The 23,069-nt window shown below is 32.0% G+C and overlaps 1 protein-coding gene across 1 annotated transcript in view; it reads left to right on the top strand.

Moving 5' to 3' along the window:
- Positions 1-23,069, top strand: part of LOC150080098 (uncharacterized) — a 53,927-nt gene that overhangs the window by 24,031 nt on the left and 6,827 nt on the right. The gene's annotated exons all lie outside the window — the stretch shown is intronic.

Consider the following 23,069-nt stretch of genomic DNA (forward strand, 5'->3'; position numbering starts at 1 on the left):
CCTAAACATTAAAACAGACGTATTTTCATTCTTCAAAGGGTTTATCACAATCCCTAATATGTTATTAATATAATAGGGACTGTGATTACAAATATATTATTCTTTAAGTATTACTAGTGGGATTTTATTATAAAGAATTGAGTATGTTATGTCTTTGTATAAGATTAATAACTGTGTATATATATTATTGAATACCTAACTGAGAGACCAGTTTCCCCCTCCCCTCATTGATGCTAATTGTAAATCACTAATTATCCTTCTTTATTTTTACAGCTTGCTTTTTTTCTACGAAATTTATTCATTTGGCAGATAATTCTGTATCGTACACTGAGAGGGGGGGGGTCCCTACTTATTACTGATTTTTTTACGTATATAAAAATGTGACTGCTTTTATATATAACTTTATAAATAATTTAAGTGCTTATCCTTTTTCAGAATCTTATTTGATGTTTACTCACCTGTGAGCATCTGTAGATAGAATTAAAAAAAGAATTTATTCCTCTGAGAATTTGGAACTGCTTCATAATTGAAATGAACTGCTCATTTCATTATATATAATATATATTGTATATAATATCGTTATGTTGAACATGTACGAATCAGAAATGAATAGTTACAGGTTGTGTGTGAGTGTACCAACAAACAAAATTTGTTGAAGTGTACAGCAATTTCTGATTAATGTGATAGATGCATTGCTGAAAAATGCCATATAAGGTAAAAATACATTAAAAATAATTTTCACATTAAGAAATAATGGAAAAAAGGTGGAATTCAAATCCCCTTACAGGAATTTTATAATGATATATTTTTGAATATATTACATATTACAAAATAGTAATCTAGTAGTAATTAAGCTGGACATTTTTAAATGTCCACAATATTAATATAGGAAGCATTAATGACTGCATTAATATAGAAGGCAGAACAACAGAATCATCAGGGTCTTGAGACCCTGCTATAAAATAAGAAAAGTATTAATAAATACTTTATTTTGTTGCTTATCTCAAGTAGATTTAGTATATAATGTTGCTGGTGATGCCACTGAAGCAGGATGGATGTTAAAGTGGAGATAAATGTCTAAATGAATAAAATCTTTAAATTAATATTCTTAAACGAATCTACATAAGATGTAGATTCATTTAAGAATATGAATCTACATATTATTTTAGGCTATGACCATTTACACAGAAATGAATAAAAAATATGGGTAGCTTGTCATTTTTATGAATGTCAGTAGCATAGATTCATAAATACTTATATTAAAGACAACAAGTATTTTTTTGTTGTCTTTATAGTCATGTTGTTTTTGATATTCATGAAATTATTCTGTAACCAAAGTGCAGCCTTATTTAGATATAACTGGACTAATTGACAACCAAGTATAGAACAAAATTTTATAAATTTCAAAACCATTGGCAAAAAAAATAACCATCAAGTTCAAAACTTGGTAAATTGGATGCCATTTAATAAAAATTATGAACAGTAAATTGTAATATAAATATATCAACAAAATCTTCCACGAAATTAGTTGTCCACTTTGCAAAAATCACATAGTACTGAGTACATTCTGTGCAGTTGAAATGCTTCAATATTACTACATGTTAATTAAATGCATGCTTATGATTCAAACAGTATATATATAGTGCTTAGATAGTAAAAAGTTTTTCTAGATGTTAGCAGGTTTGATGTAGGGTGCTACACTGTTCATCAAGTTAAAACAACTGATTTTTTCAGTTTATCTGACTTCACATTAAAAAATGTTTGGCACCGCTTACCCTTCCTGCCTGTTGAGAATTTCTACAGATGCTCACAAACAGTATCAGACTTAAAATTTATATACGTTGGTATGTACTTCTACCTCACTAGGTATTAATATTTTACTATACATGCTTCAGCTGTCATTTTTATGAATAGATACAATAGCATAGATTCAGTTTTTTTTTTCCTTATTATGTTTAGTGGAAATTGGATTGTACTTTTTTTTTTTAATATATTTTACTGAGTTTAATTAATGAAATTTGTTGCTTCCATTAGATATAATTTTGAAAGTGTGGTCTTAAATACTGCACTGTAGTCAATAACTGTGCCAAATACTAGATGCTTAGTTGTTTCCAAACTTGCTGTATAACTTGCCATTTACTGGGCATTATAAAGTTGCTACAGAGGCAGAATTCTTGGATTCCTACTTTGCATATATTCCTATATAAAATATTCCACCAGGTGCTTTTATGACTAATGATAATGCTTGTGAAGATGTACTCTAAAGAAAGCTCATAATTACTGGAGAACTTCATTTACAAAGAAAGGAATGGATTATGCTCACTTTTTTTTTTTTAAAGAAGTTTTGATTAAATTAATAAAAAAAAATTGGATTTGGAGGATCAGGGAATTTGTTTAGTTAGGGTTATTTCTAAAGCTTGTATAATTACATGCACATGATTGAAATTCTGTTTTCTTCAATTCATAGTAATATTTATTTGAATTTTTATCTATTTTTGTGTGTATTATAGGTTATTCCTTTTTCACGTCTTATTAGTAAAAATGTCTTATTAACATCTTAACAATAGTCATTTCTTCCTATGTTCTTTTTACCTTCTTTTCTCTTTATTTCTAGTTTACTACCTGTTAGTTAGATAAGATCTATCTATGTAATGTATATAACATATTATATGTTAGATAGGACGGGTTCTTTGTTGGAAATTCTTCTTGTTTGATTTACACAAATAACAAATAAAATATGATCTGCATAGGTGACATGTAGATTAAATACTATTGTGGTGCAGTTTTTTTCATTTTCTTCCTGGGGAAAGACTTCTTTCTATATCCAAGCTGGAAATGAGATCCTCTAATCCACAGATTTCCCATAGTGAGATATTTGACGTATACTAGTTTAGAAGTTTTTGATACAATACTAATCATAATAATAATAATCTTTAAAAATTTATAATCTTATTTCATGAAAAGGAAATTTTATTAAAATTTTGGTAATAATTTTTTCAGGTGTAGTTTTTGTAGTTTTAAAACTTCATTTGTAACATGTATAATGGAATCAACATAATTCCTTTGAGTTTATAGTTTTGTTCATCATTTCATGCTTTTTGTGATTTATATAAATTACAAAATGATTTTTCATTAATTATGTTGTTGTCATTATAATGTTCTTTTTCATCATAAGTAAAAAATGAATGATTATTCTGTAAAAAATTATATTGAGTTGGACAGTTCTTATAAATGTAGGTAATGTCCCCCCTATTTTTATAGTTAGTGATTTCAACATGATAGGGTGTTGAAATGTACTTTAGTAAATTGTAATTTTCGGGTCATAATATTCTGTAGGTTGTGATTTTTCAGGTTATAATTTTCTCTAGGTTGTGATTTACAGAAAATACATATGCAGAACATGTTCCAGAGAACAGAAGTAAAGAGAATAAATAAAGAGGAAAAAAAAAATTAGTTGGATGAGTTTGAAGTTAAACTGTGAATGGATGTTGGCTTGCGGGTGCATTCCTCAGGCCCGGTTTGGAAGAGAGGTGGAATTACAGGAAGCAGTTTAGAAGAACATATTTATTAAATTGTGAATAATGACCCATATTGAACAGTTGCCATACATGGTCACTGTTACAAATATCATGCATTTGAATCAATGTACTATCACAAAAAAATGTATGACCAATTGTTAACTGGGCACTGTTCATCTTAGCATCCATAATAATGAAGTTCTAAACTCCTCTGGATAGGAGGCCATCGAAGAGTGTGTAGATTCCGCTCCAGATAAAAATAACAATGGATAAAATAAAAAACCTAGTGTCTTGGATGAAGAGAATGCAATATTTGTGATATGTTTGCACCAAGAAAGTTCAGCAGTTATGGTTAACCCAATAAAAAAAATGTAGTGTCTAGAATTTTTTTTAGGAGATATGGTTTGTGATTTAGGAAATAATTTTTTTCAACTATACATTGCCTAGAAATGCTTATATTGTGAGATGTGTAATTCATGAATCTTTAAGATATTTTAAATTAGAGTATTTTCTGTAATTCAGGTTTGTAAAGTGCAGATATATATATATATATATATATATATATTTTTTTTTTTTTTTTTTTTCCCATTTAACAGAACAGTTTCTTACTGAAAAACTTTCTTATACAGAACAGAAAAAATTTCTTATAGAAACATGGTTTTCTTCTTACTTCCTTATGTTTTTTGAAAATTGATTTCGTTATGCACATACTGTGTCTTCTTAAAGTTTTATTTTTAATTACTCAGGAGAAAGAGAGAACTTATGGCCTTTTTGGTTCATAACAAGTGATTTTTCTACAAAAAAGGTAGAGACAAAGCAAAGTTTTTACTTAATATAGGATATGATAATAGTAAAGTACAAGTTTTTATAATATGTACATGCACATACATGGATTCTTCAGAAGAGCTATTTTATTGTTTTCATGAATACAGAACACTAAGTGACACTGCTAATCAAAACACATTTTTCTATAAGAATAATCTAAAATGCATTAATGCATTACCAAGGCCCAAAAAAAAAAAAAAAAAACCCTCATTAAAATGATAATGTACATATAATTAAAGAAGCATATAATTGATAAAAACACAAAAATAAATATACTTAGGTTTGTTTATTAATTTACATTATGAAATAATGCAAAGATGAGTTTTGAACATGCGAAACACATTGTTGGTACCATCTTAATAGTATGCAATTTTGAACATACCTACTGTTACACATGTAAAAGTACTTTTAAGGTTTAATAGGGCTGCTAAAATGACTTCTTTGTGGTTTAAATCGATTAGTCTCAGTGATGATTTCATCAGAACTGTCCTCATTACAAGAACACAGGCACTCTGAATTGACAGAAGTTAAATCTCTGATGACAGATGCAATTTTTGAAGAGGGTTCTTAACATGAAAGAATCCAGGGTCATTTGCCTCAACGTTTTTCTTTTCTTTTCATCCTACAACTCCTTGTAGTAGTTTGTTGCATTGTGCAAAGCTGTACATGACCTTGGAGCTTTGGTTAATATTTGTATCATTTCCCTAGAAAACAGTGCTGTGGTTAAGACCCTGGCTGTTGCATCTTCACTGTTTTTTGCATGGGTATTAGGTCCTATCTGATAATTTTTCATGGTGAGAATCAGTCAGTTCTTGAGTGCTGGAAGGCTTTAAGCCATTCACACTAATTCTCTTCCCAAGTTTGTTGATGATGATGTGCAACTGGCAGAATAGGATCATCAGATCCTTTTGAAGGTAACAAGGCAATAATTCTATAGCTTTTGCCACACTCCATTTACAGCTTTGCAGGTATCTGGAGGTACTCGCTATGCTTTAAATAGCATGATTGATATTGTAATCTTCCAGAATTCTTTAAAGGTAGGAGCATTATCAGTGTTAGTTGCATTAACAACCTGATTTGAATGGTCTATGGATGTAATATGCCTTGAAGGTTGTAATTACACTCTGAGTCATGAACTATGAAAATGAGGTGGTGTTCGGAGGAATTAAGACAACCTTAATATATTGACTAAGGTTATTAACCCTTTGCAGTCCAGCATTATTTTCACTGTCTTCCTCATGCGGCCCAGCATCAGTCAAACAAATGACCAAATTACTAGTTGAAATGTGATATTCAAAAATTATTTATTTTTTGGGTTCATATGAGCTAATATATAAAACAGCATGAAACAGTTTAAAAGCTTTAATGTACTATTTCTTCCTAGAAGAAAATACTTGCAAAACCTTCCATCTATATAAATTACGATGTTTTTTACTTTGAATTCCTTGTTTGTCCTTTTGTGGATGGGCAGGGATGTAACATCCAAAATATCTGCAGAAATCTCTTCTTGCTAAATACATTCTTGAAATATTTAATTCTCTCTGGCCATTTTTTAGACCCGTATTTCTTTGTATCAATTTTATCACTTAGTTCCGCATTGATAACTCCAAAAATCTCCTTTTCATTTAGTGAAACCTAAACCTAGTCACAACATACGGAACAGTTAGAAAATATCTTATTTGTAAGAGTTTCCTTTTTCATTTTCTCAATTTTACCATCAGAAAGGCCCATTACTAGATCTTGATGGCAAACTTCACTCAAAATACTTCACTTGAACAAAGTTTAAGTTACTTTGTGACATCTGTACTGAAAAAAAAAAAAAAAAAACAAATGCCCACCTGTGTTACCAATTGAATATAAAAGTCAATAAACATCCACTTAGTTTTTCAGATCATTGATGTGAAGTATAAATGGATGGCAGTACAGCACGAAATCAGATTTTGTTTTATAATAGGAAATGCTGACGGTCATGCCAGTTTCCACATTGGACTTTGAAAGGAACAGGGGGATAAAAAAAACTCTTCCACCTACTGTTAACTATTGAATATAAACATTGATTTAGTTTTTCAGATGGTTTATATGAAGTAGGCACCTCCGTAGCCAGGTGGGCAGGAGCAGTAGTGAATAGCACACGCTTCTTGATTAGACTAGGGTTCGAGCCCGTGACCACCAAATACGGAGGATGCGGAAGGTCAGGGAATGACCACCACATATCCCCAGCCTGGATAAAGGGTGAGGGTTGGCGTCAGGAAGGGCATCCGGCCATAAAAATTGCATGCCAAAACAATAAAAAAAAAAAAAAAAAAAAAAAAACTCTGACCCCATGTAATAATGGGAAAAGGCGAGGACAAAAAAAAAGATGGTTTATATGAAGTATAAATAAAGGGTTGTACACCAGGAAAACAAATTTCGTAATTGGAAATGCCACCGGTTGTGCAGGTTGAAACATTTGGACTTCAGGACAAAAAAAAAAAAAAACTCCACTGCCTGCTTTTAACAACTGAATATGACATATATTTAATTTTTTAGATTCTTTATATGAAATATAAATAGATTTCCCACTGTACTGACTCAATGCAAAAATTGAGTCAGTACAGTGGGAAAACAAATTTCATAATCGGAAATGTCAGTTTTCAGCGCTAGTCACATGCACTTAATTGAATATAAACATCAATGAACATGGATTTAGCATTTCAGATTGTTTATATGAAGTGTAAATAGATGGTAATGCAATAATTACAATCATTACCCCAATACAGCTGAAAAACAAATTTCCATAATTGGAAATTTTGATGGGCATTCTGGATGTGATGTTGAACTGGAAGTGGAATTTTACAACATTGCACCCAGCACGACATTGGACTGTGAAGGGTGTTTGTTTGATCTGGGGCATTGTTGAAGAACAGCAGAATCTTGTGGATAAGGTTATTTTTGGCATAGTAATCTTTGGTAGATAAAACCATCTATTAAATATTTAAGTCATCTATGCTTTCTTATTGCTTTTTCAAAGCAAACATAAATGATAATCCTTGAAAATCCTTTGAGAGCCCTAGAGTTTTCAGAATTGTACACAAGCAGTGATTTCAGCTTAAAATCTCCAGATGCATTGTCTCTAAGTGTTGATGTAATTAATCCTCTGACATTGACTTTTCTTCCACAGAAATGTAGGTCCTTCAAAAAAAAAAAAAAATGTTTTATCCCCTAGTCTAAGATGTACTCTTCTTCCTATATCATTTTTTACAATTGTAAAAATGATATAGGAGGTAGGATAAGGAAAGGTTAATTGTATTAGCCTTTAAAGCAGCACCTTAAATATTTGCTATCACTGCATCTGCTCATGTTATGTGCTGAGCCTGGCAGGTAAACTTATCAAACCATTCTCTGCTGGCTGTTGTTACATTCCACATTGGAGTTTTGGCAAATTCTTCTGCAGGCTTTTATATAAACTTCTAGTCTTAGCTTAAATGTTTAATAAACTCATTGATTTTGATCCAAACTCTGGCTAAAGTTTCCATGTCTCCCATTTCAGAACTAGTTCTGTTTAAATTAATATTAGTGAGTAGGGTGGCAGTCTTCTCAAACTCCTTAATTTTATTGACATTCTTAATTTTCTATGCAGTTCCCAACCAGATTTAAAGCTCTGTGTGCATCAAACTGAGACTTCAGTACATCTAATGTTTACTCTCAGACTTTTTTTTTAGTAGTTTTGGTTAAATGCTTGGAGCTTGTGATTAGTCCTTTAATTAGTTCCTATCATATCATACCAGAGTCAGTTATAGTACAGTGCATTCAAAAATGACATAGATGCAGGTGTTCATCAGGTGTGTGTGTGTGTGTGTGTGTGTGTGAGAAATGAGTAGTGGACTCTTATATGCTGAACATGGGAGTACATGTATAAACTGTTCAGAGTGTGCATTTTTAAACCAGTATGAACAGGTGATATCCCAGAATATACAGTAAAGTGTGCAAGCACTATAAGAAGCATAAGTTATCTGCTTTCGCTAACTTAGTGAAATGGCAGCAAGTTAAGAGCACAATAATGTGGAATGGCTGTATATATGTGGATATATTATGAGAGTTGCTTAAATCCAGAAAGTTGAAGAATTGTTGTTTTTGATTGTTTATTTCCATAAGTACTTTGCTAGACTGTAGTTGTGTTATATGGGGGGGGGGGATAACTATAATGATAGAACCTGAGCCCATAAGCTTAATTTTATTTAGAAAAGCCATTCTGTAAAATTACTTTAAAAAAAAAATTAAATAAAAACTGTGATCTGAGTTGAATGAATGCACAGAATATTGATGTGAAATTTAAATATTAATATTGCTCAAAAAAGCATTTTTTGTAGTTTGGCTAGTTGTGAACAACAATTTGTCATAAATGAACTATTTTTGTTTGTATTGGTTAAGCTGTATTTTGTCACAACTGTACAATATACATAAAAGGGGTTAGTAAGGGCTTCATGAAATTCATTGATATTGCTAACTTTATAGAAATCGTTTAAAAACGAAAGGAAACATGATATATTTTTTAATATAATGCCACTAAAATGTTAACTGTTCAATTTTGTTTTCAATCCTGTTGTCATCAGTACAAAATCATGGTAGTACTATAAATAGCCATGTCTGAAATATTGTTTAGACAGTTGATTTTGTCAGTAGACAGCTGACTTTTATTTCTGTTATGTGATAGTATAGTCAAGCTCTCCAATTCAAAATTCAGAAAATCTGGAACTTGGAGTGATTTAGAGAGTTCAGTTTAGTTATCAAACTGAGTGATGACATTTAGAATTCTGTTTTTCTCCAAAAACAGAATTCCAAACGAGAATTCAGAAACAATCCCAGTTAATTTGGTAATTGGGACTTGTTTAGGGCAGGAACCAACTGACTAATAAAGCAGTTTATTTTTTATCATATGGGAAAGTGTTTTCTTCCACTCATCATATTAATATTACCGCATAATATTCTTCTCTAAGTACATTACATAAAATTATCTTTTATCATAAATTTTTAAAGAGTAACTTTTTAATTATATATGCTAAAAGATTTTTTTTAATATCACATTATACTTTCACTAATGGTCGTAGTTATTATTTTTATTAAAATGGATTTACTTTCTTTTTAATTTCATTCGAGATAATCCAATCCATATCTGATGTGATGTAATAAAACTGTAAAGTACAAATTCAAATGTTTGTTTTCATGCATATTCTTATTAGTTTAAATACATGTAATGGTCTAATTATTTAATTATAGATTTGTGCAAAGGACATTGACTTACATTAGAACTTCATACTTACTATGCTTTTTGAATCTTACTGTGAACTGATTGTTTACAATCACTTTATATGTAGATTATATACATAGACTATCCTGCATTTGAAATATAGTATCATTTTTACTTTATAGACCAAGCATGTGCAGTGTCTTATGGTGTGTTTCATGAAGCAAGTTGCAGATGCCTGTTTTAGAATAGTTAATACTTTTTAGACATTTAAATGAGAATATTTCGTTTAAGTTTTGATTTGAAAGTGTGCTTTCAAAGTAAACTCAGTTATATCAAATATACAGGAAACCCCTTTTTTGTTTTAAATTCATCATGCCATTTCATAATATAAGCAGCTTAAATGGTCCATTAAATAAAATGTTGCCTTTTAATTTAGGACTATATACAATTCTGTATTTTTATTTTTAATGTGCATGTTATTCAGATAAGCAAATGTTATCAGGTTTTATATAAATTAAGCAACAGGTTAAATTGTGATTAACAGTTACAGCAAGCTGACTATAATGAAGATAGTTTCTTAATATTATAAATTTAACATATTAACTTATAAATATATATAAATTAATGGATATATATATATATATATATCCATTAATCCATTAATATATATATATATATATATATATATATATTATTATATATATATTATATATATATTAACTGGCTTAATTTTATAAATGTATGTTACTGTTCTGCTTAATGCATTAATCACTGAGATTTAAGTATCTTTTGATAAAAGTACCTTAAGTATCTTTTTATTTAAATACCTTACCATATACTGATATATATTTGGCTTTAAGCAAAAAGTCTGAACTTTTTGCTTAAAGTTGATATTTTAAGTTCTACATTAAGCAGTTTTTTTTTTTTTTTAAATAAATTTCCTTGATTTTAAGGATGAGCATTTTAAAAGTACAGTATTGGAAATTACAAGTAATACTAACCATTTTTTTGAAAATTCATTATAATTTTAATTTGCAAATGACTTGTTCATTACTTATTGCACACTATACTGCAATACAACACTTTCCAAGCACTGATAAAAGAACATGTTTTGCTGAAATTTACCTTGTTCATAATTTTTAGGAAATTTATGGTTGGCTGGAATTTAGATTTTATAGTATATCAATGTTGACTTTTGCATTATTCAGTGTTCTCATCCCCCTTCCTCCAAAACCTAATTATTCTTTCCATTTACATGGGGGAAAAAAAAAAAAATGGTATGGAAACTTGTAACAGCCAGGTCTCGGCTATAGCTTAATGGACGATTATAACTAGCTCACTCATTATTAAAATTCCTTAAATGTCAATCTCCAGGTAATTTCTCCATTGAGATGAAGAAAACTTAGTTATCTTCAATCCTTCTAATACTTAGTTCTGCCTTAAGTGCATCTCTGACACTCAGATTTATAGACAGCATTACATACCTCTATTATGGTTACCCTTATTTTTAATCTCTCTCTTGGCACATAAGCACATCATGACTTATTTCTTACAAAGTCTCTCCACTCTCTATCTCATAGATCAGTTTCTTCCCTATGCCTTTTCTATAGATATTCCATGGGCTGTCCTTCACCATTCTCAATTGGCATCTGTAATTCCCACACTTTCTTTCAAATCAGTCCGAACGTGTGCCACAACCAGCCAGCATCCATTCACTGTCTGATTCCAAACCCACATAACCAGCTTTTCTTCTCTCTCATTTATCCATTTTACTTCTGTTTTCTGAAACAGCATTGACACAGCCCTGCATTATTCAGTGCAGGGCTGTGTCTAAGATTAATTTAGACTTATGTTAGTTACATGTTCATATTGTCCTTTTAAATCCCAACCCTTCTCACACTTTTTGAAGCATCTCCGGAACTCCTGTTTTGTGGTGCTGTCCAACACTTTTGACAACTCAGCTTGAATCTCTGTGATGTGTTCAAATCTTCATCCTTTTAAATGGATTTTCATTTTGGGGAACTGAAAGAAGTCATAGGGGTCCAGGTTGGAAGAATAGGGAGGGTGTGGAACTATTATCATTTTGTCCTTGGCTAAAAACTACTGAACTGACAAAGCTATGTGGACTGATGCATTGTCATAATGCACAAGCCAATCCTTAGTGTTCCATTTGTCTGGCTGTTTTTTTTAACATTTAGGACTCCAACATAGAACTGGTGATTTACAGTCAAATCACCAGGTTTGGCCTAGCAGGAGGAATTCCTGAAGAGCAATTCCCTCATTGTCAAAGAAAACATTCAGCATGCGCATACTCTTGACATTTGATTGGACCTGTCTTGCCTTTTTTTGGATGTGGAGATGGTGGACTTTCTACTTGAAAAAAAAAAGTCCATCTCCACTTTTTTTCTGGGCCATAACCACGAGCCCAGGCTTTCAACCCCTATTATGACCTTGGAAAGGCATTTCTGTCCTTTCCGGCCTATGCTTGCAGTTCCCTGCACACAGAAAGCCAGTTCTGTTTCCATTCATCACTCAGCAAATGGGGCACAAATTTTACAGCAGTCTGCCTCATGTTTAAATTTTCAGTTAAAATGTATTAGCATGTACCATACAATTGGCCTAGAATATTACAAATATTATTAATCACCATCTGTCCTTGTGGATGACTTGATACTCTTTTTCACTGTTTTCATCAGTTTGACTTGATGGACAACCTGAGTGCTCAGAATCCTCAGCTGAAGTTTTGGTCACTCACCTTGGAAACATGAATATCACTGAAAAGTTTGCATTGTACTCAAACATCGTCACCAAACGTTTTTTTAAGCACTTTGTCTCTGAAGCTGTTTTCCCCAATTTTATGATAAAATTTGATGCAAATTTGCTGTTCCTTAACATCTGCCATCTTACTCAGCTACAAAAATCACAAGACATTAGCATTAGCATTAGTAGAGGCATTTGATGCAAGAAAGCAAGCTTATGCAGCATCAGCCAAAAAAAAAAAAAAAAAAAACCCACTTCCACTTCACCCCTCTGTTCGTTCAAAATACCTGTCCAGCTGAGCCTTAAACTTATTTAGGCTATCAACCTCCACCACAAGGGATGGCAGTCTGTTCCACCAACCGACCACCCGCTGGCTAAAGGCAAATTTCCGCACGTCTATCCTACATCTGTCTTTCCTCAATTTGAATTTATGCCCTCTCAGGTGATTTTTCTGAGCTAGAGGAAGAATCCCATCAGCATTGAGCATGCTTAAAACATTCAAGGCTTTATACACCTCTATCAGATCACCTCGCTGGTGCCTAGTCTCCAGACACTGTAATTTGCAAAACTTAAGCCTTTCCTCGTAAGAGCACCCCTTTGTTCCATTCACTAATCTTGTTGCCCTTCTCTGTACTCGTTCCAGCAGCTCTACATCCTTCTTGAAATGAGGCCTCCAGACCTGTATACAGTACTCTAGGTGTGGCCTGACCATTGCCTTATACAATGGAATAATCACCTCCTTATCCCTGCTGGAAAAATTCCTGTATATCATTGACAATACTCCATGAGCTACTCTTTGCAGCCCGTCTGCACTGCTCAGAGAACTTCATATCTGCCTGCACAATCACCCCCAAGTCCCTTTCATTCTCTACCACTGTCAGTGTAGTACCACAGAGTTGATACGTTGCCCTGGGGTTGCTGTTTCCCATGTGTAGTACTTTACATTTGTCAATGTTAAACTTCATTTGCCACCTCTCAGCCCATCTGCTCAACCTTTCCAGATCCTGTTGCAGCAGTGTAGTGTCAGTAGTGTCCTTGACAACCCTGCCAACCTTTGTATCATCTGCAAACTTGGACATTAAGCTTGATATACCATCATCAATATCATTTATAAATACAGAAAACAATAATGGACCCAACACTGAGCCCTGAGGGACTCCACTAATAACATTAGTCCATGATGAGCAGTGTCCATTGATTACCACTCTCTGTCTTCTCCCACTCAACCACCCCTTTATCCATAGCAGCAATTTGCCTCCAATGTCACACTGCTCCAATTTGTGTAGCAGTCTTCCATGTGCAACAGTATCAAAAGCCTTTCTAAGATCCAAGTATATAATATCAAAGTTATTCCCTGCATCCAGTTCTTTTGTGACTGCATCATAGTATCCAATCAAGTTGGTCAGGCAAGACTTCCCCTTAACAAAACCATGCTGTGTCTGAGCTATAACTGAAGTCTTGTCTAAATGATCCTGCAGTGCTTCTTTAACCAGTGCCTCCATTAATTTTCCTGGAACAGAAGTTAAGCTCACAGGTCTATAGTTACTTGTGTCAGCCTTTGATCCTCCTTTGTGAATTGGGGTCACATTTGCACATTTCCAGTCTATGGGTACCTCCCCTGAGTCCAAGAAAGCTCTCATAATTATGGCTAAGGGTTTGCTTACTTCCTTTGCTGCCTCCTTTAATATAACTGGATAGATCAAATCCACCCCGGGTGCCTTTCTTGTGTTTATCTTCAACAGTTTCTCCTCCACTTTACTCCCAGTTATTTCAAGATTCTCTAGCTTACTGCTAGAGTTGAATACACCTCTGGCATTCCCCTTGCTGAATAACTCCTCATGTGTGAATGTCGATGCAAAATATTCATTTAGTTTGTTAGCTACCTGAGCAGGATCATCAACAGTTGACCCATCAATATCAAGTGGACCAATCTGATTCATCCCATTCCTTCTAGAGTTTACATAAGTAAAGAACTCTTTGCTGTTTTTCTTTGCATCCCTTGCCCAAGGATTTCTCGTAATCCGCCTTCACCTGCCTAACCTCCTTTGTAACTTGGTTGCATATCAACTTGTATCTATCATAGGCTTCTGTGTCATGTGTTAATTTGTAAGTATCCCATGCATTTTTCTTCTCTGCCATATGCCTCATTAGTTCATCTGACATCCATTTTGGCCTAAACCTTGAACAATATTTCTTAGTTGGTATGTAAAGCCTAGTAGCTTCCAAGATATGTTCTTTGAATGCTTCCCATTTTGAATTTGCTGTTGGTAACATCATCAGTTGGTCCCACTGTATAGAATTTAAATACTGTCTCAGTCCATCGTAGTCGCCTTTACGGAAGCAATAACCCTTCCCTTTACCCCTAATGGTAGTTACCTCTTTGAGTAAATCCCACTTCAGCACACTGTGATCACTGCCACCTAGTGGTTCATTTATCTGCAGATTCTTAATGCATGAAGAATCACTGCTGATAATCAAATCAAGAGTATTACTCCCTCTAGTTGCTTCCTGAACATGCTGATGTAGAAAACAATCATCCAATAAATCCATAAAAGCCCTGCTAGTGTGTGAGTAACCAGCCCCCAAATTCCAGTCAATATCTGGGAAATTAAAATCTCCCATTATAAGACTCTCTGATTTACTGGCCCACTCTATTTCCCTGTACAGTTCCTTATTATACTCATCAGAGTCATTAGGCCTATAGCACACTCCTACTCTCAATTTTGATCTCCCAATGCTTATGTCACACCAAACTGACTCAACACTGCACTGTCCAGCGATGTCGACTGGCTTCACTTCCTTGGTTTTTATGTGTTTCTTAACTAATAGCATAACCCCTCCCCCCTTCCTATCCTGTCTATCCTTTCTGTAGACGTTGTACTCCCCAAATTGCAGTTCTGCATCCCTTATATCTGTGTGACACCACGTCTCTGATATCCCAACAATATCTGCCTTTGATGTTTTGAGCAATACCTCAAATTCATCAAATTTATTTACTAAACTCCTAGCATTGGTGTACACGCAAGTATACCTGCACCTGTTTCTATTCTTAGCTACCCTAACACAACCCATGTGTTTATTTGTACCGCAATGGCTCCCAGCAGTCTCTGAAATACCATGCATCTTGTTTTTCAGGCTTCTACTCATTCTAATAGAAGCAGTGCAAGAATCTCTTTCACCTCTGCCAGTGGCTACTGTCAATCTATTGGTCTTTGTCTCCCCCCAAGCTAGCAGTTTTCCGACCCACCTAACACTGCCTCGATAGCATCAGCAAATATTCTTGCAGTTCAACATGTTCAACAGTAACACACTTAAATACCAATTACACAAAAGCAATGTCCTGTTTGTGTAAAACTCATTACACTAACAGTGAATCAGTTGTGGTGCACTGTTATACTACATGTGATTATCCCATATGGCCAGCCCAGAAACTTTTGTCTTTCACCTTGTATGTTGTTGTGTGGGTCAGATAAACATTCTTTCTTAAAAAAGAAACATTAAGTTACATCTGAAGAGCAACAAGCAAAAATATAAGTATATAATAATATATTATCACTTGTGCTTTAAGTGAAAAATTTTAAACAACACTTCTATTTAAAATATACTTAGGTTACACATTGGTAATAACATGAAAAGCAGTAAGAAACAATGTTTAATGCAGTTTGTCCTTCAGTTACTCCTTTAGATTTAGGCATAAAGAAGTGTATTCAGTTTTTTTTGACAGTTCTTGCTAAATTAGCCAACGTTCCTTTAATAATTGTATTTGTTTGTCATATATCAAAAGGTTATTAAAGACAGCATTTATGCAGTATTTTCTTTTTTGTCTTTTGGCAGATGCTACTATCATTAGAAAATTATAAACTAACCAGGAATATTTTTACGTCAGCAGCATGGGTTTTGTAAAATTTCTGAAATTCTCTTCAGAAAACATTTTGTTCTACACTATGACATGAAAATGATTTCAGTATACACTACATTACATAGTGTTTTGAAATCAGTAACAAATGGCTATCTCCGCTTTTGCTTGTAACATCATGTATTGTTTCCATTTACATAAATATTAATATTTATCACACAAATGAATTTTATTCATAAAAATGAAAGTATTTATGGGAAGAATAGTATGTCATTAATTAAAGACAAAAATTATTCAACACACAGGGTAAGGGAGACAGTGAGTGTCTAAATTTGGTGTATTCTGTTAGATGCTTTCATTTTTATGCTGTTTTATTCTATTTTATAAATTTTCTCACTTTTCAAATGTTGCTAGTTGCAGAGGACAGAAGATAGTTTCAGTAAGCATGTGTTCCTTCATCAGTGCTTTTCAAGATATTCTTCAAAATCAACTTAGTATAGTGTTAATGTTAAAATAGTGTTCATCATTTTTTTTTTTTTTTTTTATATCGCTCTTTAGTGATTTATTTATTATAGAAATCCTATAAGTTATAATATAAATGCATTTAATGTCTATACATCTCACTCCTGTCATTTAATTTATTTATTTACAATATATTTCTGGATCATCCTATCGAAGAAATTACAACACCACTTTTCACTAGTTTCATACAATCAGCTCTGTGAATGATTATTTTCATTTTCAGTCCATATTTATAAAATTTAAAGGGAATGTATTACATATTTTACCACAATCTGAAATAAATCCAGTTATGACCTTAGGTAAAACAAATTCAAATTCACCTTGACTTGCCAGGAGAACCTAATTTTTTTGGGAATGGCACAGACTGATGATATAAAATATATAAACAAGTGCCTTACATGCTGTTATATATCTTTGATAAATTATTTAATTCAAGGAAATGATTTTCCACATAAGAAAAAATTTAGACTACCAAGACATTAAATCAGAAACGAAATTTTCTTATTCATTACAAAAATAAATATATTTATATGTGTTTCAGTATATTCAGTAATATCATATCTATTTTAATGAATCACTATTAAACTAACATATATCAGCTTTTATGCTATTTGTTATCAATTCTTGATCTCATTTCTTTATTTTTTCCAAGTAGAAGTGTTTTGCATGCTTGCTTGCTAAATTAGAGTGGAATTACTTCCTTGTAATAATGCTGCATTTTTACAGGATTTAATTATTACTTTAAATTCTCCCATCATAAGATAACTTTTTTCTTTTTAATTTTATTTTTGGAAAATGAATGACTCAACTTTTCCTGACTACTGTTTATTAAGCATATATTGAAATATAGTAAATACTAGGAATAAAAATATATTTAGTAAATATTATTCTGAGCATAGATCATTTATTGTTTTTAACCTATTAGATAGTATGAACCAGAGCTGTAATGCTCAATACATTATACGTTGATATCAATATTTGTAAAATTAGAAGAGAAGTTTACCTCAATATAGTACGTAGAACACTTCCATATGATACTCTCCAGAAATTAAAACGAAAAAATCGAAAATCTTACATTACAGTAACAAATAATTAAAAATCATTGAATGCAATTAAAAAACAACTTAATGCAATTAAAAATTAAGAAAATTAATTAAAGAATTTAACGAAAAAAGAGCAAAACGATTTTCCTTCCTGAAGCTGATAACGCCTTTTCGACCGTATGTCGTGATCACAGGAATGAAAATTACCAAATAGGGGTGAGCATGAAACTTAAATAGGGATTATTTGTCTTTGCGCATGCGTGTAAAAGCCCACGAATTGGAGATCAGATATGGCCGGCAAGCATTAACAGAATTCTTGTGTAATTTAATTTCGACGGTTTCTGCAATTAATAGTCGCATATTAATATTTTTTAATATTGCAATTAATAGTCGCTTACGTTAGACACTAAGTATTTTGGCCTCATTAAATAAAAAAGTATGTTTTTCGTTAACGGCATGAAAGGCTAATTCTGACACTGCTGAATGTGAAGCACCATTTATTTGTATTGATTAACACAAATATTCAGAGGAAAACGTGTTGAACCTTGGTAAGACGAGTCGCAATCACCCCAAGAAATGTTGTATACCAGATCATTAATTTGTGTTGTGAACGAGGAAAGGACTGAGCGATTGTTCAGTATTGAAATTGGCCTAGCCATAATTTTAAATTTGGTATCTTTAAAGAATCTGTTAAGCTGTTTGTGCCACTGTTCAACGTATGGGACAGAAATAAAGTATTTTTTGATATTACTATTGTTGGTTGGTGTAGTATTTTGTATCCTATCCTTAGCTTGTACCCTAATTCGGTTTATTGTAGCAAGGGGATAACCTCTGTTTAAGAATCTGCTGGTTAATATTTGTATTTCTGAGTCCAAAGAAGATTCTGTCGTTGAATATTTATAGACATTGAAAAATTGATTAAAGATAATAGATCTTTTGTAGGTGAACAGGTGATAGCTGTTATAACGTAGAAGCATACCAGTGTTTGTAGGTTTTTGATAAATGTTAAATTGGATTTTATTCAAGTCCCGAGTAAGCGTGAAATTTAGAAAATCGTGAGGAAGGAAAATCGTTTTGCAATTTTTTGTTAAATTCTTTTAATTAATTTTCTTAATTTTTAATTGCATTCAATTGATTTTTAATTATTTGTTACTGTAATGTAAGATTTTCGATTTTTTTGTTTTAATTTCTGGAGAGTATCATATGGAAGTGTTCTACGTACTATTTTGAAGTAAACTTCTCTTCTTATTTTACAAATGCTTATAACCTATTTGTTGTGTTTTATTATTTTGCAGTTAAATCTAAGTAAGATAATTATGATAAATTTCACATTGCACTTTTAGTAAAGCATATTTACTTGTGATTTTTCAACTGTATCCATCATTGCACTCATATAAACCCATCGTCTGTAGTAGATGCTGTTACTATTACTTGGATTTCTTTCATGTAGCATGTTTAGTTATATGCTATGGTTGAGAGAAATTCTTTTTTTGTTAACTTTTCAGTATAAAGTGCCAGTCATTATGTTTTATGGCATAAACATCTGCCATGCTGAATATGCAAGAGTTTCTTATTTACTTATCTAGGTGAATTCTATTATCAACTGATGCAAATATTTGAATTTAAATCTACAGACTAGACATTCATCTGCAGGTAGCAATTTAAAATCTTCATGCTGAAGGGTTACTTTTGTTTGCTATCATGAATTTAGAATTAGATTTGTTTGCTATCATGTACTTTAGAATTAGATTTGTTTGCTGAAATGTTTTTATAACTTACACTGTAGTTGGCATTCCAAAAGTTTTGTTTTGAACTATTCTAAAATAGTATTAACCAACTTTTTACTATGCAACTATAGAACAAGAAAATGAAACTAGTATTTATCCTTTTATAGAAATATTTCAGCTCTTCATCACCTTAATATTCATATATATGTAGACTGAAAAATTTTTGTGTGTTCATAGCAATGTATTTTATTATCTTCACCATTTATAAAACACTGTATTCAATAACTTTGCCTAATTATGAGTGCCTCTTATCCTGTATACCTGATAATAGAATTGGCAGATACACTTATTCATATGTATATACACATGTTCACCTGCATAGGTTGTGATTTAGAAACCCTTGGGTTTCTAAATTACTTTTTTTTTGTTTTTTCGTCATTTTTAAGATACAGTAAAATTCCATTACACCAAGCTTGGGGTAGAATCATTTTGTTGTACAAGACTTTTTACCCAAAGTTCTGTTGTGTTTTGCTCAGATTTATAATAAAAGACATAATTTTACCCAAAGTTCTTTTTGCACTTTAAAATACAGCATACTTATACAGAAGCAGCAGTTTCCATGTTATTTTACTTAAAAACTACAAAACATGGAACTAAAGAAATGTGAAGGCATTGTTTTCAAAGCATATTTAAAGTACAGTATAAAATTTTAATAAATTACAGACTGAAATATCTAATTTTATGAAAAAATTTAACTTTGACATTTTTCACTTATTAATACAATATTTGGATAAAATCTGCAATTTTATCCAAAATTTGTGAATTTCAAGTTTTTATGAATTTATCATTAAGTATTCATTGTTAGGTATTTGTCAGTAAGTATTTGATCAAACACAGCATCCAGAATATTATTACAGCTAGAAAGAAACTGCCTTACTTTTTTGATACTTGCACTTCTTTGAGCGAGAGTAGTCTGGTTTCTCCAATACATCAACATCCTCCTGTTCCTCATCATTATTAACATCTTTGTCAATTTCTTTAGGCGAAGCACCATTCCCTTATGATTTCAGTGATTTTGATGTTGGTTAATTTCATGAACAATTGGTTAAATTTGTAATCTGTTGATACATTTTCAAGATAGAACTAGACAAATTCTTGGCAGGTATGGATGGGTGAACTGTAGGATTTTATTTATTTATTTTTTTTTTTTTTTGGCTGATGCTGTATAAGCTTGCTTTCTTACATTTGCCATTACTACTACTGCATAACTCCTTAAAATCTTCTTTGCATAGAGCATCTGCAACAGTGCCAATTGATTTCTGTAGTTTTTTTATTTCAACATAAATGACTCTTTGTTCAGTAATATCATTGGAGTTTCTTATGAAATCAATCATGTATTTTTGCCAACATTTTCAATTTTGGTTTTCTAAGTAGAAGCTCCAACAATTGTATATTTGCTTGCTTTATGTGCATCTTATCTTTTTTGTGAATAATGAAACCAGGAAAGATTCAATTCAGAATGCAACTTCATAGTAATGAGCTTTTACATTTTAGATTGTCTAAATCCAGTGGGCTATAAAATGGCAGTTTGGTTTAGTGGGGAATATTGATAAGCATTAAAATCTTGCATTTAGGTTGTTTCCTATTTGCATCAACTTTTATCTCATTAAATAAGTCTCAGGTCATCCACATGCTGGTTAGTATAGTAAATGGAAGAAATGAGACTGGATTGATTGTTCAATGATTAATGGCTTGATCTCTTTCAGTCCCTGATGGCATTTTAACAAAAATAAGTGCAGTCATTTGTTCCTTAGATTTCTCTCTCCCACTCACATACACATTTTAACTGAAGTCCTTTAATCAGCTTTATAATTTCACCAGCACATTGTTTTCCTTATCTAATGGAACATTTCCCTCTATGTAGATTAATTTTGAGGAAATTCCTTCTATGATGTTCATAAAACCCATTGAGCCAGCTTTCACTTGTTGAAACATGTCATTCAAGCATTTTTGCTAATGCTTTTTGTTGATGAATGGAACTTTATAGGACTCTTTATCTGGGTTGAATACCTTGAAGCCATGAAAACACAGCTTTATCAATGTCTTTTTTTTGCTGTGGTCTCACATCTGCTTTTCTTATATTCTTTTTAACTTCAGCAAGGTCCAGGAATGTGGATAATAATGTGGGTGTGAATATTTTTTTCTGCCACATCTCCCTTTTTCATCTTTCAGAACTTCCATTTTCTCTTGCAATTTCTCAATTCCTTTGCTAGTCATTATGTAATGCATTTTATGCAGTATTGTGTAGGTGATGAATTTTGGACACATATTAACAAAACCAAAACTGCTTTTCACTTTAATAAATGCAATGTAAACAAATCTACATTTAAATTAACTACAAAAACCAGAGTTAATGTTCAATGGCCGTTTTTAACTTGTCTTTCTTGCTTTGAGAAAAGCAAAAGTCCCAATGAAAGCAAGCCTCCTCCAATGGAGGATGCTTGCTTTCATTGGGACTCTTAAACTAAAATGCAGCTTAGTGTTTATTCATTCCTGCTCGAACCAATTCATAATTTTTGCAAACAATTTTTTTATGTCTATAAAACAAAATCATTTTATACATAGGTGGACTTCGAAAATAGTTCGTTGTATTGAATTTTTTTGTAGAAATTAACTCATTTTTTCAAATGAGATATATAAAAGTATCAGCAAAAAGGGAATTTTTGTCTGAGACTTGGAAATATTTTTTTTAGAGTGAAATTTTCATTAAAATGATATTTGTTGTAATGGGATTTTAATGTATTAGAAATGCCTTACATGTAAATGCATTACTTTACTGGTCAACTTTTGAGCCTCCGTTTTATTACAAAATTATTGTTTGTTCTGGAGGAGTTAGTAAAATACTTGTTTACTGCAGGCCTTTGTCTCTTGTGCCTAAGTGCAGTTATATACAGAGTGTTTTATAACATGTGGGCCATACTTTTCAGGATCAATTCTAGACACGAGAACAATGAAAAAAGTTTATATAAACATGCACCCTATTCTGAAGTTATGGAGCTGTGGCTGTTTGAATTTTTAAAAATGGCTATGGAGATTTCAATGGTAAATATTAATAAAATAAATAAGAATAAGTAGACACATACTTAGTAAATTGTTTATTTTTACTAATATCCATTTTTTTTTCAGGTCTTAAATTGTTTGTGAAAGCATGACCTACACATTATGAAACACCCTGTATAAACAGAAGAAAAAAAAGGTGCATTTAAGCTGATGTAGATATTTTTTATCTAATGAATATGTGAGACGAGTTGTATGGAGAATAATTTTCAGGGGTCACATCAGAATACTTTATGTAATATGCAATATAAATAACAGATTTTTAAATACTTTTTTAGCAAGGAAAAGAGAGAATAATATATTTTAACTATCAAATTAGGATTTTATTGGAAAATTACTGAATTAATTTTATCAACCTGAATGTGAAAGTAGTTGGAAAGAATATAGTCTTAGCTTTAGTGCCAGATTGGTTGTCAGTTTTCAAGTAGGTAACTTTTTTAGTAACTCTGATGATTGCTGCACTAGTGATAGAAT

This window comes from Mastigoproctus giganteus, chromosome 9, assembly GCF_048544385.1.
Source record: "Mastigoproctus giganteus isolate SK-2022 chromosome 9, ASM4854438v1, whole genome shotgun sequence".
In the NCBI taxonomy this organism is placed as follows: Eukaryota; Metazoa; Arthropoda; class Arachnida; order Uropygi; family Thelyphonidae; genus Mastigoproctus; species Mastigoproctus giganteus.